Below are 23,177 nucleotides of genomic sequence, written 5' to 3'. Positions count from 1 at the left end.
TTTTTTATGGCTGTGAAACTTTTCACTTGCCTTGAGACTCTAATCAATTAAGTTCTATGCAGAAGTGCAAAAGACGTGTGTCTTATATTTCTTTGTATTTCCTCTAGTGCCAAATATAATGATCTCTCAAAGAATTAATGTTAATTTTATTTCATAAAGATCCACAACATTCCAAGTCTATATTTACCTTTTCTATAAGAGTAGTAAAATGACAGAAAATTAGAAATAATCAGTTCATATTCATGGGGTGATACTCATTTCTCCCTGGAAATGGCTGCAGAATTTGTAAAAAGACAGAAATTGTTGTTTAGTCTCAAAGTTCTCTTTTGCAACCTCATAAACTATAGCCTGCCAAGCTCCTCTGACCATGGGATTTCCCAGGCAAAGAATACTGGAGTGGGTTGCCATTTCCTTCTCCAGGGCATCTTCCCAACTCAGAGATGGAACCCTGGTCTCCTGTGACTCCTGCATCAACAGGCTGATTCTTTACACTGTGCTAACTGGGAAATCCCATTTGTAAGGAAAATCAGAAAAATCTCACAAATGCTTCAGTTGTACCACCAGGGAAAGTGCCTCCCCCTTTCCTTTTTCCTGCACTGAAAGGTGAGCAGATGGAGGAAAACAGATGAGCAGATGAAGAGAAGAAGCACCATATCAGGAACTTTACATACCCATCTCTTTAATTCTCAAAGGTCCAAGAACAGGAATTCATATCCCCCTCTTACAGATGGGAAACTGAGAGGTACAGAGGTGATGTTTTCTACAAGATCACACAGCTGCTATTAGGGCTTGGATTATAATTCTGTTTTGTTTTTGCAAATGTGGGCCATCTCTCTCAGCCAGGCAGCTTCTACTAGAAGAAGCCAGGTCATTTTAAATATTCAATATGAAAGGGCCCTGGGAAAAGGTCAAAATTGTGAAGTAGTCTTAGTTTAGCAGATCCTTCCTTTCTTATCATTTCTCTTCTTGCACGCTGCTGGCTTCAGTTTGCTCATGCTTCTCTAGGCTGGGAGAATCCAGCTGCTGCTCCAGACCTCTCCAGCCCAGAGCACACAACCGGGAATCTAATCTAAATCTTTGTGCTGTGCTTAGGTGCTCAGTTGTGTCCGATTCTTTGAGACCCCATGAACTGTAACCTGTCAGGCTCCTCTGTCCATGGGGATTCTCCAGGCAAGAATACTAGAGTGGGTTGCCATGCCCTCCTCCAGGGGATCTTTCCAACCCAGGGATGGAACCCAGGTCTCCCGCATTGCAAGCAGATTCTTTACCTTCTGAGCCACCAGGGATGCCCAAGAATACTGGAGTGGGTAGGTAGCCTATCCCTTCTCCAGAGGAACTTCCCAACCCAGGAATTGAACTGGGGTCTCCTGCATTGCAGGCTGATTCTTTACCAGCTTGGTTGCATTCTCATTAAGATATTAGTTCCTTATCTTGCTTGTTGTTCAGTCGCTAAGTTGTGTGTCTTTGAGACCTCATGGACTGCAGCACTCCAGGCTTGCCTGTCCTTCACTATCTCCCTGAATTTGCTCAAACTCATGTCTGTTGAGTCACTGATTCCATCCAACCATCTCATCCTTTGTCGTCCATTCTCCTCCTGCTCTCAATCTCTCCCAGCATACATTCTCATTCCAATGAGTTGGCTCTTGGCATCAGGTGGCCAAAGTATTGGAGTTTCAGCTTCAGCATCAGTCCTTCCAATGAATATTCAGGGTTGACTGTCTTTAGGATTAACTGGTTTGATCTCTTTGCTGTTCAAGGGAATCTCAAGAGTCTTCTTCAGCACCGCAGTTCAAAAGCATCAATTCTTTGGGCGCTCAGCCTTCTCATTACTGTTTGCTAAGTCAATCTGCATTTACACATTAATGGCCATTGATGGACTAACGCCATTCTTCTAGATAACCCTGATCAATAGAGGCTCATAGGTATTATTAGGAGTTTTGGATTTGGTGGGAGTCATAAATGGGAGAAGTAATGTCATGTAGGAGTTCTTCATTTCCATATCCTGACAAGTTCTGTGATAGACTTATCTGAAGGGCAAAATGCTTTCTTTATTACATGCTCCTTTATGTTATTTATTCTTAAACAATGGGAACTATTTGAAGCCAAGTAAAAAGCATTTCAGAATTTATATTTAGTTAGGGAACTCCTACAATAGTGTATTTCAAGTTATGTATTATAACTTCTGTGATCTCTGAAAACATTCTTCTTTGTAACAGGTAGTATATGATTTTGATTTTATGAAGATGTAGTATTGGGCTCCAAAATCACCGTGCTTGGTGACTGCAGTCATGCAATTAAAAGACACTTGCTCTGTGGAAGAAAAGCTAAGATAAATCTAGACAGCATATTTAAAAGCAGACACATTACTTTGCTGACAAAAGTCTGTGTAGTCAAAGCTATGGTTTTACTAGTAGTCATGTATGGATGTGACAGCTAGACAATAAAATAGTCTGAGCACTGAAGAATTGATGCCTTCAGACTGTGGTGCTGGAGAAGACTCTTGAGAGTCCCTTGGACTGCAAGGAGATCAAACTAGTCAATCCTAAAGGGTATCAACCATGAATATTCATTGGAAAGATTGATGCTGAGGCTGAAGCTCCAATACTTGGCCACCTTACACAAAGAGCTGACTCGTTGGAAAAGACCCTGATGCTGGGAAGGCTTGAAGGCAGGAGAGAAGAGAATGATATAGGATGAGATGGTTGGATGGCATCACCGACTCAATGGACATGAGTTTGAGCAAGCTCCGGGAGATGGTGAAGGACAGGGAAGCTTGGTGTGCTGCTGTCCATGGGGTAGCAAAGAGTTGGATATGACTGAGCAACTGAATGACAACAACAAATGTGATTCCACATTGTCAAACTGAGAAATTCATTTAAATAAGTAGATCATCTGCTTACACAATATCAAGCAGTTATTGCACTGAACACATTATGGGAATATTGTACTTGCCCCGTTTTAAGGGAATTGCCTCTAAAATAAGCACTTGGAAAGTTTCTTACAAAGCAGTATTTTTGAAAGTATGATCCTACATCAGAATCACAGAGGTGCTTCCTAAAAATGGTAGTTCCCAGATTCAACGAATCAGAACCTCCAAGATACTATATATATATTTTTAAAAACCTTACTTTAGGTTGGTGAGGAGCTCAAAAGATTTCTTGGGGAATCTTGTATAATTAAGGTAAATCACTTCCTGAAAAAGTACATTGTTTCTAGTTAATTCAGCTACTCACAAGTGCCAAATTCATTTGAAGGTAAAACTATTCCCACTAGAGAAAGATATAATACCAAAAAAATAAAAAAGTCACTGGGTCACCAAAGCCAAGGAAAATCTGCACACTTTTCTGGGGGTACATTAAGTACAAGTGGAGTACACTACACTCTTTATGCTAGGTAAAACCATCTTAAATGTGCTTCATCTTCTAACATTTCCAGAGCATAACTATACAAAGAGATTCTGTACAAAGAATGAAAATGTGCACCATTCCCAGTTGGCAATCAGTTAGTTGTGCAATCACTTTAAAACCACATGTAAAGACTGTTTTATGTCCTAAAATTATTGTTTTTCTTCTTTTTATGTCCATTCTCTTTTCCTATTTTTATTTCTATGGAAGGTAGTTCCTTTAGGAAAACCAATTGTATATGAGTTAACTTTTTGAGCAGACTCCTCTCTAGGAATACCACAGTGTTTCTGCTTTGGTCTCCTTTCATTGGAGAATAACTGGTTCATGAGTCAAAAGAGTTTGGTCCTGGTTTTGTAGGCTAATGAACTGTGCAGTCCTGCCACACCTACCTGCACAATGGAGAGGGCTGCAATGGCTGATTTCTGATATCTCTTCCATCTGTATGATGGGAAAAGAGCAGAGACAGTCCTTGCCTGTGTTTTTCCTGGTAAATATTAATTTCTAAGCCATCTTTTCTACTTTCACTGTGAAATAATATGCACATTTCTCCTAAGAGAAGACACAGAAACAAAACATAAAATGGATCATTTCCATTTAAATTGCTTAAGAAAGATGGAGATTACTCACTTATTTAAGTGAATCAACATTTTCTTTTGGAATCCAGTGTGTCATCATGCATTTCTTAAGTTAATCACTTCAAGAAAATGGCTCTGGAGGTGAGTAGGCCAAAGTTTGCAAAACAAGGTACTTTAAAAAAGTAATCCCTTTAATGTATAGCTGCTTAACTTAGTGGTTTCTTGCTGAAATGAGCTTTGTCAGCATTTCAGAACAAATCATCTAGAAATTAAGAACTTACATGCTCTTAATTCTCTCCTGCCCCTTGTTCTTTTTTTGACAAGCGGCCTCAATATTTTTGAATATATGCATCTATCATTAAAAAACTCAGTATGCATTCCCCAATACATATTTATATATGTATTTATAAGTTATATCTATACATGTGCTGTGCTCAGTCACTTCAGTCATGTCTGGCTTTTTGTGAACCCATGGACTGTAGCCTGCCAGGCTCCTCTGTCCATGGAATTCTCCAGGCAAGAATACTAGAATGGGTGGCTATTTCCTTCTCCAATATCTATACATACAAACATATATATATATATATATATATATATATATATATATATACACACATACAAGCTGTGTAGCAACATATATATATATGTTTAAACATATATATATATATATATATACGTTCCCTAAACTATCTATATATAAACTATCTCTAATTACTATCTCAAAGAATAATGTGCAATTAAAAGAAGTTCATTATTAGAGAATATTGTGGAAGACTTTAAATAATTTATAATTGAGGGGATTGACATAGATCCACATATGATTAAATCATTGTTGTTTTTAATTTACAACACAGCAAAGAATTCATATTAAGCATAGATGTGCTAACTCTGTTACTTTATTTTTTATCTACTTGAACTCGCATCATTAGTTTTATCTTTGATCTGAGTTTCTTTGCAGAGATGTTTTTAGAAGCCCTTTGACCATGCTGAGAAGATTTAGTTTTGTTGAAAACCTTATAAATATAGGCTGTAGACCTTCTAACTAGGCATACACAATCTGTAATTCATTGCAATATGTTGAAATCTAAGGAACCAGTGAGAACGGCAAGTTGGAGGAAGACTTACCCTTCCTTCCATATCCTGTGTGGAGCATATGTCACATGTGACTCTCTGACATATAGACTTAGGGTGGAAACCCAGGATCATTCAACAGTAAATATTAGTAAAGCTTAATTGCCTTTTTCTATTTCTAGAATAGGATAAGTGGAATTTCAATATTTTCTTCCCACATCTCACTTCCAAAAATTACTGCTTTAGTGGCAGAGTAGTGTGGACAAGCTGTGTAGCAAATGAAAGGTGATTTTTTGAGTCATAATTAGTAGCAAGGATGTAACTGTTGTTGAGTTAATAAAGTATATTTCCCTTTCCCTCCCTTGTGCTCCCGATAGTCAGGCGTGATGAAGTTGATATTAATTGAGGTGGGAAGAGAAGAAAGAAAGAATGTGTTTGTCATGACCAGCTTTCCCTAATCATAAGCTGCTGTGTGAGTTTGCATCTACGGCTTCTTCTATAGCCTGTGGTCTTCTTAACAGGAATTATTATCCACTGAGACAGAAACACTACAGTATCTGTCCTTAGTCAGGGCTTTAAAGTTAGTTCAAGTACAAATTGCCCATTTTTCTTAGGGATTATATTCTTTTCCACAGGGGTGAGAAAGAAATGTAATGCCATTGAAACAGAATATGCTACAGAGCGTTTACATCATGATTAATATAGTTGCCCAACTGCCTGCTTTGACAGTTGGGAGGCATGCATATTTGCCTTCTGTCTTTTTCAAGTCTCAGTTGTTCTCTGGGGCATGTTGTGGGATATATAAAGCTAAGTTGTGCGCATTGATGGTGCTTTTGCCCTGAATAAATATGTGCAGTCTGCCCACATGTTTTCTGTGTAGATTCTCCTGGTGATCTCATGGCTGCTTTTTAGTGCTGTACTTAACTTTCTCTAGTGTGAAACATTCTGTCTTCAAATGCATTTGGCACTTGCTTATAGCAGAGTTAACTGAAAATAGTGCATTTTTCCAGGCGATGATTTGCTTTGATCATGAAGGAACATTTCCTGGGATCACTCTGAGATAGCTTGAAAAGAAAAATGATTATTGCAAACACAGTTTTGATGTCCACCTTTAGATACGCACTTCATAAATGACCACTGTATACTTAAAATATGTCCAAGGTACATAAACTCAGGAGAGAAGTTTATCTTATTTTTAGAACCTGGAAATCTTTAGAGCTAAATAATAAAAAGAAAAAGTGGAAGGGTCTGACATTTTATAACCATTCCATGTTGAAAAGGAATACTTACAACTCACTCTCTAGTACTGTCATTTTCAAAAAGGGAGTAGAGGAAAACTTGCCAGGAAAAAACACTGCCATGTTATCTGTGAGAAAACCAAGAAGTGAAATTATAAACTCCATGCTTCTAATTAGACTCATTTATTTAAAATCAATTTTTAAATTTAAATTACATAAGCAATATTCTTCTTGTAAAAAAAAAAGAAATTAAAAAATTGTTTCTCCACTCTTCCCACAGACCATCTGCTTCCCTAAATCCTGTACCTAGACTCTCCAAAAGGAATTGTTATTAACCACTATTATGAATTTCTTGAACATATATGTAGGCATTTTTGATTCATATAGACATGCATGTGAGGAAATGCATGCACACACAGAGTCTAGTGATCTCAGACCCATGCACAGTTTGATAGAGCAGTAGGGTTCCCGGAAAGAATCCACACAAACACAGTATAGGGTACCTTCCACATGGATGTATGCGTCATGCACCATGCAAAGGCAATGACTCCACGTTCATTTAATTTCCTAGACTGATGTCATGCCTTTGACCAAGGTTTCTTCCAGCTTTCCAATGATTTCATGCAACTATTGCCCAGTCCTTTCCAGATTACAGTTAAGTCTAACATGTCCTTTATGATATCAAACACTTCCTTTAGTTCTCAATTACTGGGTGAGATTTGCCTAGATTTCTTTTACTATTCTCTCAAAGCCCTTAGTGCATTCACCAAACTTGTATTTTCAGCAGTGGCGAAAACTTTTCCCTTTGCATCAGGTCCAGCCCTGTCATTAACAAGCTTTCAATGAGGTTAATTTAATTTATTTGCTCATCCATAGACAAATGGCAGAAAGACAAATCATCAGACAGCAGATAATGGAAGATACAGACCTCACCCAATTTATGCCATAGACCTCACTGAGTCCACTTATACTCTAGATACTCACAAGTTGGAAGTATAGTTGGATAAGAAGATACTGTCACTGACTGAGAGCATATAAAATAGATCATGAGAAAAACATATATATTCTAGTTACCTGCCTGTTGTCTATCTATAGTATAATAACCAGCATTAAATTTAATGCCATCAAACTGGTCCTAATGTTCAAAACCTCTGGGAACAAGAATTTGGACAGAGTAAAGTGTTGGTGGCTTGTCTTTGCTGCATGAGGTCTAGGACCTCAGCTGAAAAGAGGGGTAGGGCTTACATCAAAAGCCATATTAGCTCAGATGTTAAGTAGTTAATGCAGGATGTTTAGTGGGCCTCAGCTTGGTTGTCAGCCCAAACATCTGTAGATGGGCTTTTCATGTGGCCTTGGCTTCCTCAGAACAGAAGCTGGGTTTGATAATGAATATCCCAAGATACCAGATACCAGAAAGTGGAAACAGGTTTCTCATAACCTGAATCCAGAAACTGGGTAGTATCACTCTCATCCTATTCTGCAAGTAGAACAGAGACAAAGCCTAGGTTCAAAGAGGAGGAAATAGACCTCATTTTCCTATGGGAAGAAGGTTAAAAAAATTGTGGAACTATTTGTTTTTAAACTTCCTTAAGTATGAATGCTGTACTGTCATGAATTGTTTACATATTTTTCTTCACATTAGACACAAATAATATCTCTGAATAGTATGATATTGAACTACTCTACCTATACCTATAAGTAGCATAAAAGCAAGTCTCTCTTTTTCTTCCCTCATCCTTGATATATTGAATTTTGTAGTTTGTAATTTCCCTTTCTTATACAACAGCTTTCAATATCATTATCTAATTTTAATATAAATTTATCTTTACTTTTTAATTGTCTGTATAGAATTCTATTGTGCTGATTTATTTGGAGGGGGGCACACCACACAGCATGTGGGATCTTCCCTGATCAAGGATGGAACCCATGCCCCCTGCACTGGGAACACAAAGTCTTGACCCCTGGATCGCCAGTGAAGTCCATAGTATTCTACTGTATGGATGTAATGGACTTAATTAGTTTCCAAGTAGATTCGTATTTATTTCATATTTAAATAACATTTACTATGTGCCAAGCACTGTTACATGCTCTTTATAAATATCACCTCATTGACTTTTCATAATAACATAATGACATAGAAAATATTATTATCCCTATTTTACAGATAATGAAACATAAGAACAGAGAGGTTAAGTAACTTGCTTCAAGTCAAACAGCGGTGAGTAGTGGAGCTTTGATTTAACCCAAGTCCCTCTGACTTCAGACTTCACTCTTTCAGCCATTATGCTTTGCTGCCTATTAATAGACCTTATTTTTTTCTCTGTTTGCTAGTATAAGCCATGCTGTAGTAAACAACCTCTTATTTGTATCTATATGTCTACTAAATTTAATGAGTATATGAACATACATATCTTTAAGTAGTAGACTTTTAATGATATCCTTATTACACATGTGCATTCTTCTTGGCAGAGGTGGGTTTACTATGAATACAATGAAGTAGAAGCTTTAGGACGTGTCACTTGCATGGTTCTCTGAATGCTGAGAGGTGTGGAGGATTTTTGGTGCAAGAGGATATCAGGATGCAAACAGAAAACATTTTTACATGAGTATTTCTGATGGTTTTCCTAAAGAAAGCTTTTTTTTTTTTTTCTAAAGAAAGCTTTTAAAAAAGGAGGGACCTGATTTTTAAGACTCCTATAATTTGGTTTAATTTTTTTCTTATTATATATATTCACTTTTGTAATGATTTTGAATTCATTTTGCTGTGTTCTTTTTCTTAAAGATGCTATCTTTAAGATGGCATTAAGTGACTTAAGTTTCTGACCTCACAAAGCCTAGTCTGCCTCTATTTCTGGGATAAATTCCTATAAATGAAGTTGCTAAGTCGTAGGTCTGCTTATTTTAAATGTAGATAATAATAATAATGATAGCTAACATTAGAGTTTTATGTGTCAGATACAATTCTAATTACTTTGTATATGCTTATACATATGCTTGTATACGTAAATGAGCATTTGTATAAAGCTAAGTATATGATATGCTTATACTATAAATAAGTATTATTATTTCCATTTATAGTTGAAGAAATTGATATAGGATTGTCACAATTTCACCAATTCTTCAACAAGAATTAATAGAAATGAAAGTGACTGAATATTATTGAATATTTTAATTCTTAAAGAAATCTGAGAATTAAAGTATTTTAGTTTACATTTCTTGTCATGAGAGACTTTGGACCTATGTGTATTGGTTAGCTATACTCTGAATTTTAACTGGTCTTATTTTTAACTCTTTCAAAATCCTGTATGCATGGAGATGTTGGGTTTATATGAATTCAGATAGACTGCACTGGTATTAAACAGCCCACTGGCTCAATTCAATGCAGAAATGCCACCTAAAGATACAACAGCAATATTCAGAGTTGTGACAAATGAAACTGCTGGGTCAGGCATGTTGTTTGTTATCATCTAGATTCATTCTGAGAGCATACCCTTATACAAAAAGAGAAGATTGAAAATACAGAGAAGAGTTCTGGAACAATATGGCAGCCATTTGATATGAATAACAGTTTCTGTATATTAGGCACTTTTAGGCTCCAGGTTTCAAAATGTCTCACTCATTGTGAGAATTAATAAACTAAACAGACCCTAATGAGACCTGACCAGTCCATTCTGAAGGAGATCAGCCCTGGGATTTCTTTGGAAGGAATGATGCTAAAGCTGAAACTCCAGTACTTTGGCCACCTCATGCAAAGAGTTGACTCATTGGAAAAGACCCTGATGCTGGGAGGGATTGGGGGCAGGAGGAGAAGGGGACGACAGAGGATGAGATGGCTGGATGGCATCACTAACTCGATGGACGTGAGTCTGAGTGAACTCCGGGAGTTGGTGATGGACAGGGAGGCCTGGTGTGCTGTGATTCATGGGGTCGCAAAGAGTCGGACACGACTGAGCGACTGAACTGAACTGAATGAGACCTGAGAATCATGAGACCACAGGGTGGATCCAGAGGTATGCAGTTTGGCAATTTTCTCCAGAGCCGAAGTGGCCATCAAGAAGAGGTGACAGCTAAAATCACTAATGATAAAGCCAGAGTTCTTTGGAGAAGGGTAGAAGTGACTAGTGAAAACAATGAGCTGTAGAACTTGTGATTGGTGAAGACCCTTAGAGAATATACCTGTCAGTCTTGGGGACTGAGAAGAAGCCTTGACCTTGAAAAGAGAATCCAAAGTAGCATGAGATCAGAGTCACCTCACCATGTGGGCACCATGAAGTCCCCTGGTCTCAGAGCCAAATCACTCTGCACCAAATGTAGCAGACGAAATAATTCTAGAATGTCCCAGGTAGACACAGACATTTCCAAACCCCTTGTTCAGTTCAGTGCAATCTGTGTAACTATAAAGAAGCAGAGGTAGAAGCAACATGAAGAGTAGCGGTGGCAGAATAGTAGACATAGAAGTAGCAGCAGTAGCAATTAAGGCAGATATTTTTATATATTACAATTTGGAATTAAATGAATTAAAAAAAAACAAAAACCTGCAGCCAGGACAAACCTACAGATGGTTGCTTCAAATACCTTTTTTTTTGTTGTTTGAAAACAAGATAAGCTATAATTTATTAATTAAGCATAAATAGATAAGCACTGCTAAAAGCTACCCTGTAAGCCAACTGAAAATATGTAATCAGCAAAAGAAATGTTTTGAAACTCAAAAGTTGATTATGTCAAAGATAATTTACTTTTAAGACTAGCCCTTTATTTTATTTGTGTAAATTAGAAGTAAAATTGGAGTTTATTTTCCCATGTTATTCATTATATTAGTTCTTAATTCTTTTTTTTTTAATAAAAATTTCTATCAAAAAAAAAGTCATTAAAGTAAGGAAGTAAGAACATTATATGAAATCCTTAAATTTTTATTTTTATTTCCTTCTGTTGTGGGAGGAGATCCAATTGTCTCCTCAGCCTTAAGTCACAGAAGTAGGAGTTGGAAAACTGACCTTTGAAAGGAGACTGCTTTTCAGATGTGAATATTACAACATAACCTGAATCTTACATGGGCATTATTAAACATTTCACATGTTCACCATGTTCACAGCATTCTGGACGTCTCCTAATAATGTCTCATCTGCTATATCTGTGGCCTGAAAATTAGTGTTAGAATTAAACTAGACAATGCCTCAACTTTCTGACTACACTATACTTGTTACCAAAGAAGTAAGTAAAATACATAAAATGGGAGAAACTCAATTTTTTAAATAATCATCTTAAAATTATTACAACTGTTTCCCAGTGTAATATATTTCAGCTCTCCTGTAGTATTACTGAAGAATGTTGATAGTCTCTACCTAATATCTTACTAGTAGCCTCCTACACTCTTAACTTTTACAAATTATCTTCTGTACTGCGTTTTCTATTCTACATTCCTTCAAAAGTAGCAATTTACTTATCTTTAACACAATGATGGATTTTATACAATTAAAAGGTAATTTATTAGAAATCTATTTGGACTATAAGTCACTTACTGTAGTTTGACCCATGAAAATGATCTCCATATTTTATTTATTTTTTATTTATTCTTTGAATCTATTCCAGTATGATAAGCAGACAGTTCCTTTGGCTTTATTAATATGTATGGCCTTTTCTGGGTAGGTTTAGTTTCTTCAAATTTATAGTGGTAGCTGGCATTAGGAATGGAATAAACAGGTCTGCTTAGCTCTGCAGAAAATAAAATAAAGTGTAATTTCATCAACTTTCTTTTTAGTTGTCAGCTCTAAATGCAGCTCTCATGTTGCAAGGTTAGTGTTAGGCTGACATTAAATCATCATCTATGGCTATAGCTGAAATGCACTGAATTATGTATTTAAATGTACTCACACATTATCTCCATATAGAATAAAACAAAGTAATCAGATTTCCATTTTATTTCTCTGCCAGACCCTACAGTATTATTTTGCACTCACTGGAGGGAATTTGGCAATGTGTTATTCTCCTCAGGCCTGTTTCACATGATAGCAATTCAACTGAAGTGCAGTGTAAAAGTATTTATTAAAAGCTATTCCCCTCTGGCACTTGGAAATGAAAGACAATAGGAGTATGTTGTTTTGCTTTCTGGGAAGGGTTCACATTTTGTGAGTTGATGAAAAAGTTCCATGTATCACACCTTTAAATAAATATCTGTGCTTGCCCCTGGAGACAAAAGTAGCAGGAATTTTCAAAAGTTCTTAAGAAGCTTAAAAGAACAATGCCTAGCACCTTGGAATAAGGAAGGAGACAGTTTAAGTGTTCAGTCTTGCCCATCTCTTTATGTTAGTGTCTGTTCTCTCCACCTGAAGGCTTAGTCCATTTCATTGACCCATCATCATTTCCCATCACTACCTCCCAGCATCTAAGACCATAACAATTATTGGATGTGTATTTGAGTCTCTGCACACTCACCTTGGAATGCAGAATTAGTCTTGTTGACAGAATCAAAATTCCAAGGATGCCTGCTGCAAGCAGTATATATGTCCACTGAATTGCCTATGTCCTCTCATGGAGTTGTTCAGGCCACCTGATGGTCTTTGGCTTCTGTTTCTCTGGCTTGTTCTTCCTTGGGTCCTTGCCATGTCCTTTTGACAAGAATAATACACACAGCTCTCTGTTCCCTGACTACTGAAAATACTCTTGGAACCAACTCAGCTTCAACCAACATGTGCTCTGAATTTCTGTTGCAGTACTCTATATGTTGGCTTGGACTGCAGTACCTGGTTGAACCAAGTGTGAGTCTTCCTAGCACTGGGATGATGAACATCAGACCAAAAGTCATCTTCAGCAGTTGGCACTATACCTGGGTTGGTGGCATTTGAATTTACTACCTGTTCTTTTCTGTCCTGATTTCTTCCTCCTCACAATCAGCTGGCACTGTCCCAAATGCCTCTTAGTTGAGCCTACTTTATAGCCACCTGAGATATTGAGAAATGATTCATGCTTGATAATGTATTCACTTTACAGTGGTTTAGCATCCTTGATAAGTTAGTGCTTCAGTATCTACTAAATGATTAGTTCGGAGAAGGCAATGGCAACCCACTCCAGTACTCTTGCCTGAAAAATCTCATGGATGGAGGAGCCTGGTAGGCTGCAGTCCATGGGGTTGCGAAGAGTCGGACATGACTGAGTGACTTCACTTTCACTTTTCCCTTTCATGCATTGGAGAAGGAAATGACAAGCCACTCCAGTGTTCTTGCCTGGAGAATCCCAAGGATGGCAGAGCCTGGTGGGCTGCTGTCTATGGGGTCGCACAGAGTCGGACAGGACTGACGCGACTTAGCAGCAGTAGCAGCAAATGATTAGTTAAAACCATGTGATTAAAAAAGCTCTCATTTATTATGCCTTTAAACTAGTAATTATTTATCTCTCTTCTTTTCTGTCAAAAATTTGCTTTTCTTCCATCTTTAAAAAAGTAACAAATTTAAACAGGGAAGGAAGACTTTGTATTCAAGGTTATTGCAATAAGAGAGAGAAAGACCAGAACTCACTCTGAGTTCAACCCCACCAAAAGCAAAGGTTGTGAGAGTTTTAAAGACTGAGGTGAGTGAGAGAACATAGGCCATCTGAGTTTGTTAGATGATAGGCTTTACCCAAAGGAAAAGTAAATTTTCTTGTCTTTAGGACAGGAGATAGTTTATGTATTTATGTATTTATTTATTTCCTTTCGGTTGGGCTGCGTCTTCACTGCTACATGGGTTTTCTCTAGTTGCAGCAGATTGGGGCTACTCTTTATTGCAGAGCATGGGCCTCTCATTGTGGCGGCTTCTCTTATTAGTTGCAGAGCACCAATAGACTCTAGGCACGAGGGCTTCAGTAGTTGTAGCACACAGGCTTAGTTGCTCCGTGGCATGTGGAATCTTCCCAGACCAGTGATGGAATTCGTGTCCCCTGCATTGGCAGGAAGATTCCTTACCACTGGACCTCTAGGGAAACCTGAGACAGGAGACAGTTTTAATACTTGAAGCAAGTTCGGCACACTGGGGTTAGTCTCCTATCTCTCCACACTAGTAGAAAGTTGGGACACTATTTCCCCTGATGTTTACATTTCGAAGAGATGGCTCCTAGGCCCTGGAGAAAGATTCCTGGGTTTCAAACAATCAAGAAGCTTTGAAAAGATTTACATACATCTCAGTGGGGCAGGGAAAGAATTTACAAAGAAAAGTTCTCTAAAGTATATGCTCTAAGAACAGGAGGTCCAGAGGAAACCTATCTGAAGTTTAGTCAAGCTGAGAACAGTAGGCAGTCTCGTTTGCTTCCTCTCTCCCCTCCTCCCCATACCCTCTCCTCCCTCTTCTCCCTCTCCTTCTTTATTTTTTTTTTTCTGTCTTCTATTTTTTGCCCTTGTCTAGCTACCTCCCTTTTCTTCCAAGGGATTATTTATTTAACATGTAATGATAAGCTTATTTTATTAAATTTCCCCATCAGTACCCTGTATCTTTTCCAAGTTGTTTGTGTATTACATTAACAGTACAAAAGAAGTATGAAAAACATTTTATACATCCTCAGCATGATTGTTTATCACAATAAGTAATTTTCATGTCATGTTTTAAGAAAATGGTTATTTCTTACCATGGACAAACTTTATGTTATAGATGTGGATATATTACAAAGCTATGTTATCAGAGAAAATCACCTCAACTTGTGGACTGAATTTAAGACTTTGGATTTCTTATACTGTCTCACTTTGAGAACCATTTCTGTAGAACAAAACATGTTTTTTTGTTAAATATATAGTTATTTAAAACAGCTAAAACATACATGTATTGTTACTTGTTTGTCCCCCATTCATCCACTCATCAGACAGGCACTGAAAACCCATTATTCTTCAATAAGCTTCTTCTATAACTTGGCCTTTTCCCACATTCTTTTATTTTCCTTTTGAAACATCTCTTATACTAATCGAGATTTCATTGTCCAACTTGTTTCATAGTCCTGAATCTTTATTTCCTTCCTTCATGTACTCAATGTTCAGGAAGTCCTTCCAATCCGGAAGTCCTCATTTTTGTATAATAATTTCTTAGAGCTAAGAATGCTTTCAAATTATGCCCAGTTAAATCCTGTGTATTAGATTTTTCTGTTAAAGTCTTTTTAATTTTTATTTTATAGAATATCAGTTTGCTTATTGTTTGTTTTTTGTTTTGTTTTGTTTGATTCTGTAAAAATTTTCCCTTGCTTATTAGGTAGGAAACTCCCTGCATTTCTCCATGCTGTGAACTCTATTATATGAGCTATGAATTGGCAAATTTGCCACATTTTTAAATGCTTTTTAAATTTCTAATCTATTTCCTAGTAAATTATTTTTTCACTAATTCTCAGTTTTCAGAGAAATTGTTTTCTCCATGTTAATGCTGATATATGTTATGTGAATATACTTGAACATAATATTCCTTGTGTGAATTTGCTATTCATTTTGTGACTACACTACTTCTTAAACACTGAATAATGAGTATTGGTGGTGGTGATTTAGTCACTAAGTCATGTCCAACTCTTGCAATCCCATGGACTGTAGCCTGCCAGGCTCTTCTGTCCATGGGATTTCCCAGGCAAGAATACTGGAGCAGGTTGCCATCTGCTTCTCCAGAGAATCTTCCTGACGCAGGGATTGAACCAGTGTCTCCAGCATTGGCAGGTGGATTTTTTAGCACTTAGCCACCAGAGAAGCTCATCTTGAATGGATGCTATAATGAGTAATAGAAAGTATTAAAACGTTTCTAAAGACATACCTAATTAGTGAACCAGTTTTATGAATATCCCTGTGAAGGCATCCAATTTTAATCTGCATTTTTTTCAACACCTATATGCCATGCAGTTTTTGGTAATAGGAATACAGGAGTGAATCAAAGAAGAATGTCTTTGCCATCTAAAGATTACGCTGTGCACCTTTTGGTGACATGGGCAATACACCAATAACAAACTGCGTAGTATCTTTCTCATTCTTTCTGGTAACGTCTTGCCTATGACTCACTTTTTTTTAGATCTTGCCAGAAATCTTAAGTAATGATAAGAGATACGAAATAATTGGAACCTATAGGGGAAAGAAACTGGAACTTTATGAAATCCTTATGGAATGCACCATGTATTGGGGCCATCAAAGAAAGACACTTTCTAGAAGTCAGTTGCATTCTTTGATGACTAAGGATGTTTTATTTCTGATGAATGAATGCATGAATAACTAGTTAATTCATATTTGAACTACTTCATGCATTTAATACAATCTCTCAGAAAACCTCCTATAGAGACACAGAACTTCAGATCCAAGTACTAACAGAGTAAAGGAAAATATCTCAGGTCTTCAAGGATTTCAAAGGGAGGAAAGGAATCCAGATTGAAAGAAGAAGGGGGAGGAGGCGGGAGAGAGGGGCAAAAGGGGTGGCCTTACAGACGTCTCCTGCCGCCGGCAGATACCCAGGCGTTATGGGAGTTTACCCTGGGCCTCCAGAGAAGGGAGGACTGGAACTCGGCCCTACCAGAAATCAGACCAGACCAAAACCAGAATTCGAGTTCTCTGCCAAGAGGAGGTGATAAGTCTCTAATCCTCAGCTCAGGCTGAGGCCCTTTGACCAGATTCCTGCATTCAGGACTAGGGGACTAGAAAACGGGGAAGGATAAGAAGGGTTAAGGAGAGGAAAGAGAGAGGGAATGGGAGAGAGGTCAATAAAGTCTCTTGTTCCTTACCGGTCGGGGCACTCTGGCCAGTTGGCCACATTAGGAGGAGACCAGGGACAAAGGGGTCCCAGTTGTGGCCGCTGGGTCTGGTCCATTGGCAGGCAAGCTGGCCCCTGAGTACCCTGAGTGGTCAGGATGTCAGTCTCAGTGAAGAAGAGTCCCCACCAGAGTCACCATTTGTTGCAGGAAGGCGGACCCCTTCCAGGGCCTGAAACTGGGCTCTTGTCTAACACTCGGAGATGAATTGTCCAAGGAGACACATGTGCTGACAAAGCAAGCGATTTTATTGGGAATGGGCACCGGGGTGGAGAGCAGTAGGGTAAGGGAACCCAGGAGAACAGCTCTGCCACATGGCTCGGAAAATCTCATGGGCGGAGGAGCCTGGTAGGCTGCAGTCCATGGGGTCACTAAGAGTCAGACACGACAGTGACTTCACTTTCACTTTTCACTTTCATGCATTGGAGAAGGAAATGGCAACCTACTCCAGCGTTCTTGCCTGGAGAATCCCAGGGAAGGGGGAGCCTGGTGGGCTGCCGTCTATGGGGTCGCACAGAGTCGGACATGACTGAAGCGACTTAGCAGCATGCCTTTAATGAGAAGTGAAGCCTGAAGGAATTATTTTTTAAAGTAAAGAATGTGAATTCTTTATGATATAGTTACCGGTTGCTTCATACCATAGCATATTTGTAACTCTTGTCATCCTTACTTCCTTCTGGATATTCTGATTTCTCCTTTGAACCCCTTTCAGTTTTCTGATGTTTCATCTAATTTCTAAGTTCTGTTGTATTAATTTTTTCCCCTTCATTTTTGCTTTTGAGGCTTAGTTCCCATGTTTTCTTTTGATGTAAATAATAACAATAGGCTGTTGGTTGAATATTTTTCAGGCTTATTAATATTTATTATGCCTTTTGTTAACTTTTTTTCAGTTGTTCCTTAGAATTTCCTTTTGTAGCTACCTTCTGGCAGGAATAGAAAGAGATGGCATAGTGATCCTGGCTTTAAAGTGAGGACAAGTGCATGGGAGAAAAATATCATTAAAAATATTACTAGATTGGACCATTACTTCCCCCCCATAATTTATTCTTATTACTCTATAATATCAAGACTATTAAAAGTCATGTTAAAGTGAAAAAATGATTTAAAGATAATCCTAAATTTGCAGAAATAAATAGCATTAAGAGAAATGGATCATTATAGTGAGGATTGACTCAGAACATGACATTGTTTTGTTTTTTTTTTAATAATTTTATTTTATTTTTAAACTTTACATAATTGTATTAGTTTTGCCAAATATCAAAATGAATCTGCCAAAGGTATACATGTGTTCCCCATCCTGAACCCTCCTCCCTCCTCCCTCCCCATACCATCCCTCTGGGTCGTCCCAGTGCACTAGCCCCAAGCATCCAGTATCGTGCATCGAACCTGGACTGGCAACTCGTTTCATACATGATATTTTACATATTTCAATGCCATTCTCTCAGATCTTCCCACCCTCTCCCTCTCCCACAGAGTCCATATTTGAAGAAGATTGTCAAGGAAGAGGGCAACATCCTTCAAAAACAAGGGGAGATTAAGAGCAAGCTTGGTCCAGAGAAGGGAAATATTAAGGACTAATGTCGGTCATTATTGATGTAGGACATTACAAGTGTGCTTCTGGTTTCTAGTTATATAAAAAAATTAGGTAATAAATGATAAATGTGAAGAAGGCATACATCCAAGATGATATTACTAAGAAAATCATTCTAGCATCACTCTATAGATATTTCATTTAGGTAAAACAAATTATAGATGGAGTGAATGTTACTGCTTTTGAAGGAAAATTTCCAAGATACTTTAGTTGGATTTAATGTCTGGCTTTGTTTTGAGAAACAGTGATGAAAACATGGATTTAACTTAATGTATATTTAAATAAAATTTTCTCATGTTCAGATAAAACAGAAACATCTGAGAAAGTTATATATTTTTCATTTTCTCTCAACATTCTTTAATTTAGTCACTCATCCATTCATTCAATCCTTTGTTGTGTTCCTATTGTGTGCTAGACACTAAAAGAAATGATTCAAGACTAAGACCTTGACAAAATAGAGGTAAGCCTCAAGAACTTACTCTAGAATAAATTGGGATTTTCTAGAGGGAAAAGTATTTAGTAATATTCTAAAGATCAGCTATTTTAAGAAAATATCTAAATGTTTAGTAAAGGAAATGATATTAGTGTCTGCATTTAATCATATGCTGCTTTGATGATGATCTTTGTAAGCCCTATATGTTCTGTTCTTCAGTTAAGCTGTAGACTCTGTAACAAAAAGAATCATCTTCCATACTTTGTGGAAAAAACAAAAAACAAAAAACACTTGGCACACTTTCTGGGATGTAGTTAAGGTCAACATCTGCTTGCTAAATAAATAAGTCCAAGCTCTGGACACATTGCTGGTTAACAAGCAAGTTGTAACTTAGTTCTTTTCAAAAGGTATAGCAATTTTTGATTTGCCTTTTTCCCAGACCCACCACTGAAATTGTATAGAATTTAAATGTATCTTTAATTCTGTAGAAGCCTTGTAACACTGCACTCTAACCCATAAACAGGGTGAAAGCACTGCAATTTAAAAATAAAATAGACTATAGGAATTATCTTAATAATTAAATCTAAGTCTTGATCTTATGTCTTTAAATCACTGTAGGCAAGAGTATAATAAAGTTAGAGAGGACTAGACTGAAGAGCTTAAAACTATAAATATACCACATTAACCCAAAGGATTAGGGAGAAAAAAACACTGAAAACAAATATATATATTTAAGGATACAAATATTTTCCATATTAACTCCAGATTTTTCAGCTCCTTACTATTTTCTCCTAACTTTAATTTATGGAATAGGCAAAATGTATATGTCTTTAAAAATAATATGAGAAAGATTCTAAAGATGATAATAAAATATTCTGTTTGCTCCAGTACAAAGATATTTTTACTGATAAAAATGGTGATTTACCATAAGATGATTTTCAGTCTTTGTTAACTTATAGAATAAATGATGTGGCTTTTAGAGTCTTGCAGTCTTTCATTTATCAACCCAAAAAGCTAATGAAAGTTTGCCTAAACTTTCCCATATTAAATGAACAGATTTAAACTTTTCTCATATTAATATAAGTTAGATGACTTTTGTCCTTGCCTGAAGTGACAATGTCAATGTCTGAAGCTTACATCTTTCATGACTATCATCTAATTAGAATGCAGGACAGCTTTAAAGGTCTCATCTCTAATCCACCATTCTGGACTACATCCACTGTTAGCGCTCCTGTCAATCACCACAGGGCCCCAAGCTACATTTCCCAAAACCTATGATAAGCATAATTTCCATGAGAATCAACAGCAGGAGGTAAAAAAGCCACCTTTTTATATTTCAAAATTTAAAGTAAATCTGATAATTGTATTCCTGTGAAGTCTTCAATCCATTGCTCCTGAACAGATACCATCTTTCTTAGAACTTAAAGATCATCAGAGAAGCACTCTTGCTGTTTCTTGTTTATATCCATGTGTAGAACTAGGAATTGTGTATTTTGGAGAGAAACAGTTTTTTTTATTAGTGATTTTTTCCTAAGTCCTGGGAATATATTGACTTCATTTATGGCCTCCCTGTCTAGCTCTCCACTCTTCCTCTCTCTTCCCAGCTTTCCCAAGTCCTCATCAGAGGGGCAAGTACCACAAGACAAGGTTTCTTCTCATTCCCTCCATCTCATTCCAGCCTTCTCCTATTGACTCCCCACAAACTTTACATCCTGCACCTTCAGTTTTCCTGATAACATTGAGCCTTTTAATTGATTTTGTTTCAGTTCAGTTCAATTAGTCAGTTGTGTCCAACTCTTTGTGACCGCATGGACTGCAGCACGACAGGCCTCCCTGTCCATCACCAACTCTCTGAGTTTACTCAAACTCATGTCCATTGCATTGGTGATGCCATCCAACCATCTCATCCTCTGTCATCCCCGTTTCCTCCTCCCTTCAATCTTTCCCAGTGTCAGGGTCTTTTTCAATGAGTCAGTTCTTCACATCAGGTGGCCAAAGTATTGGAGTTTCAGCTTCAGCAGCAGTCCTTCCAATGAATATTCAGGACTGATTTCCTTTAGGATGGACTGGTTGGATTTCCTTGCAGTCCAAGGAACTCTCAAGAGTCTTCTCCAACACCACAGTTCAAAAGCATCAATTCTTCAGTACTCAGCTTTCCTTATAGTCCAACTCTCACATCCATACATGACTACTGGAAAAAAGCCATAGCTTTGACTAGGCGGACCCTTGTTGGTAAAGTATTGTCTCTGCTTTTGAATATGCTGTCTAGGCTGGTCATAGCTTTTCTTAGAAGGAGCAAGTGACTTTTAATTTCATGGCTGCAGTCACTATCTGCAGTGATTTTGGAGCCCATTATTTCCTCATCCCTTTGCCTTGAAGTGATGGGACTGGATGCCATGATCTTAGTTTTCTGAATGTTGAGTTTTAAGTCAACTTTTTAACTTTCCTCTTTCACTTTCATCAAGAGGCTCTTTAGTTCTTCTTTGCTTTCTGCCATAAAGGTGGTGTCATCTGCATATCTGAGGTTATTGATATTTCTCCCGGGAATCTTGATTCCAGCTTGTGCTTCATCCAGCCTAACATTTCGCATGATATACTCCGCATATAAGTTAAATAAGCAGGGTAATTTTGTTTACCATGTTCTTATTTAACTGGAATTTATTAGTAAGTCTGAGTCATTAATGAAGTTTATTTGAAAAACTTCCCTCCAAACTTTGATTGGGACTGTTCATTCTTTCACCTCTCTGTGTCTTAGAAACTGGGGTCAGTGTTTTCCGGAGAGTTTCACTTCCAAAATATGAATGGAAACATATCTGCTCTTCAGATTCCCTGGGTTATATTACCTTTCAGTAGTCTCTATGTCTTTCCTCTTAAAAGACATTGAAGAATTTAATACCTGACTGTGTTTCTCTGGACTCAAACTGTCCTCATTTCATGTGACATAAGTGTCTATAGGGAAGACCCACCAAACACCTCAGACACTCTTCAAACAAAATTTGCTGCCACTTGATTTCCACCACTCATGCCCAGGACAACTGTCTGGGCTCCGTCATCCTCTAGCACTAATCGATTTCAGAAAACCGAATCTTTGAATTCCCAGTTTCATTTCTTGCCACAGTTGTATGCCTCTCTTTTCTGCATTGTGACATCCTCAGGATCTCTAGGTTGTCTTGCTTCTCAAAATGAGTTTGGTGGAATCGTGGTGGTGTTGGCCTCACTTGAGAGTCCCTCCCCAAATTTAATCCACAGTTTAACAAGATCCCCAGGTGCTTCATATGTACATACAAGTCTGAAAAGAACTGCTCTATCACTTTCAGATTTTCCTCAAAACCATATGGTACTGGCATAAAAGACAGGCACATAAATCTGTGGAACAGAATAGTAGGCCTGGATGGTAACTCTTACGTACATGGTCAACTAATTTTTGAAAGGGTGCCCAAAACACACCATGGATCAAGGATCCTCTCTATAATAAATGGTGTTGGGAAAGGTGGATGTCCACATGCAGAGAAATGAAACTGCATTTTGCAGAGGAAAAACGGCATTTTGTGAATGCCATCCACAAAAATTAACTTGAAATGGACCAGAGATTTAAAATATAAGACCTGAAACTATAAAACTTCTAGAAGAAAACATTGGGAAAATGATTCTAGCAGTCTTTACTCCCTTTCCCATCTATCCTGGGTCTCAATGTTAAATATTTTGGTTTGTTCATCACTAACATACCTGTCACTGTATCTATTGGCCAATCCTCTCCTTAGATCACTCAAGCCACCCTCTTTATCCGCTACTGTGCACAAGCTGCTGAGGCCTGCTGGAGCAAATGACCTAACTTAACTGACACCGTTGCTTAGTCATGGTTGATGACTTCAGTTGGAGCCCAGGAAGGTTTAGTGCTCTAGTCTTTTCAGCTTTTGGAAAGTGCATCCTCTCCTCAGAGGTCTTATCGTATTATCTTCAAACTCATTCACTCTCACTCTCTCCCTTTTTTGCTTATAAAACACCTCATATTTAGAGTGAATGGGATTCTTCTGCCATGAGCCATCTTAATATCTTGCCTAAACCTCTAAATATCTGTTTTCAGTCCTCTTCTCCCCTTCTTTCCTTTTGTCTCTGAGGAAGTATTTTTTCAATGTGTAA

At 37.7% G+C, this 23,177-nt stretch overlaps 1 long non-coding RNA gene across 2 annotated transcripts in view; it reads left to right on the top strand.

The window, feature by feature from the left end:
* LOC139182717 (uncharacterized) overlaps nt 1-23,177 on the top strand; it is a 170,170-nt gene that overhangs the window by 95,673 nt on the left and 51,320 nt on the right. For both annotated transcript variants that reach the window (XR_011566247.1, XR_011566248.1), the window contains exon 5: nt 8,453-8,506. This is a non-coding gene — a long non-coding RNA (uncharacterized lncRNA). The remainder of the gene's footprint in view (nt 1-8,452; nt 8,507-23,177) is intronic.

This window comes from Bos indicus, chromosome 4 (assembly GCF_029378745.1).
Source record: "Bos indicus isolate NIAB-ARS_2022 breed Sahiwal x Tharparkar chromosome 4, NIAB-ARS_B.indTharparkar_mat_pri_1.0, whole genome shotgun sequence".
NCBI classification, from domain to species: domain Eukaryota; kingdom Metazoa; phylum Chordata; class Mammalia; order Artiodactyla; family Bovidae; genus Bos; species Bos indicus.
This window is presented reverse-complemented; position numbering and strand designations above follow the sequence as displayed.